The sequence below is a fragment of the Schistocerca piceifrons genome, chromosome 1, assembly GCF_021461385.2.
Source record: "Schistocerca piceifrons isolate TAMUIC-IGC-003096 chromosome 1, iqSchPice1.1, whole genome shotgun sequence".
Taxonomy (NCBI): domain Eukaryota; kingdom Metazoa; phylum Arthropoda; class Insecta; order Orthoptera; family Acrididae; genus Schistocerca; species Schistocerca piceifrons.
Genome location: NC_060138.1, coordinates 560,908,263 through 560,909,887, shown reverse-complemented (window position 1 = coordinate 560,909,887; position 1,625 = coordinate 560,908,263). Strand labels below are relative to the sequence as shown.

Here is a 1,625-nt window from a genome sequence, read left to right as displayed (position 1 = left end):
TGCTTTTAGGTATAATTTTATTACTATTTTACCGTTAAATAGATGTTCTAAGTATACTAAGATGGTATCTGTCTTTCGGACATGTCCGAAGGAACAAATGCCATCGCTGCCCATGCAGATCGTTAGAATGAAATTACAATGAAATGAACACCTTTAGCTGCTTACAGGCGTTGACATAGGTGAACGGGGACAGATGAAAATGTGTTCCCCGACCGGGACTCGAATCCGTGATCTCCTGCTTACATGGCAGACGCTCTATCCTTTCTTTTTAAATCTCGTTTTGTTCGATATTGATCGTTGTATTTGTTCGGGGCGGACGTCCTATGACAATTGTTAAAGTTCATCGTTGATACATTAACTCAGTGTTTTTTATTACAGAGGGCAGTTAACCTTCTGACCGAACACGCTGAGCCACCGTGCCGGCGTCTGAGCCACCGAGGACACAGAGCATAGCGCGACTGTAGGGATTTATCTCTGGCACGCCTCCCGCGAAACCCACATTCTCAACGTAATGTCCCGCACTACATTCGTAGTGGCCGGCCGCGGTGGTCTCGCGGTTCTAGGCGCGCAGTCCGGAACAGCGCGACTGCTACGGTCGCAGGTTCGAATCCTGCCTCGGGCATGGATGTGTGTGATGTCCTTAGGTTAGTTAGGTTTAAGTAGTTCTAAGTTCTAGGGGACTGATGACCACAGCTGTTAAGTCCCATAGTGCTTAGAGCCATTTGAACCATTTTTTTAACATTCGTAGTGCCCCTTACGGCGCGTTGCCGATTCCCGTAAGAGTTCGGGCACTGTTTGTGCATCCGCACAGAAGAAGATGATGGTCAAGTGGCCGGTGAGCCTTAATTATATATATATACTCTGATGGTACTTGTTCTTTCGGACATGTCCGAAGGAACAGATACCATCGGTGACCATGCAGCTCGTTGGAATGAAATTATCCTCTGTGTCCTCGGTGGCTCAGATGGATAGAGCGTCTGTCACGTAAGCAGGAGATCCCGGGTTCGAGTCCCGGTCGGGGCACACATTTTCATCTGTCCCCGTTGACGTTAAGTCAAGGCCTGTAAGCAGCTAAGGGTGTCCATTTCATTGTAAGATAGTTCTAAGCTGTGTACGTTTGTAATATTGCTAGCAGCTGTTCTGTGGGGACGTGTTTGCCCAGTTTCTGCGTGAACAGCGGATGCACATACACCAGATGTAGGGATGTGGTACCACATGGTGACATATGAGTTGTGCACAGCATACATTAACCCAGTTGACTTACTGGATACGCAGTGTGCTGTTCAGAATTTGCTGTTGCTGCTGACTTGTTTACCGTTCCGGTGAGCTGTTCATTGGACCAGAAGTGGCAGCCTGGCCTGAGGACTATTTGTGATAAGACACCTATCTGCATTCGAGCTACAGGCTACTGAGCCATTTGGCGCACGGGAAACAGGCCTGATATTTCTTTTCATCTGAAAACGGTTGGAATCTTTTTGATGAGCATCTACCTCCTTCACTGGCAACGATTCTAACTTCTTAAATGAATGTCCTGACCCCTCTTCATCCTGGTTACATCATATCATCCAAAAGTATTTTCTGTGCCTTACGTGCAACCAGCCGAGAGAGAGCTCGTCAGTTTGCTG

At 47.4% G+C, this 1,625-nt stretch overlaps 1 non-coding gene across 1 annotated transcript; it reads left to right on the top strand.

Annotated features, from left to right (window-relative positions):
• The first annotated feature begins 949 nt into the window (after positions 1-949).
• Positions 950-1,023, top strand: Trnat-cgu. Its single transcript has one exon. It is a non-coding gene; the product is annotated as a tRNA-Thr (tRNA).
• Positions 1,024-1,625: the final 602 nt, after the last annotated feature.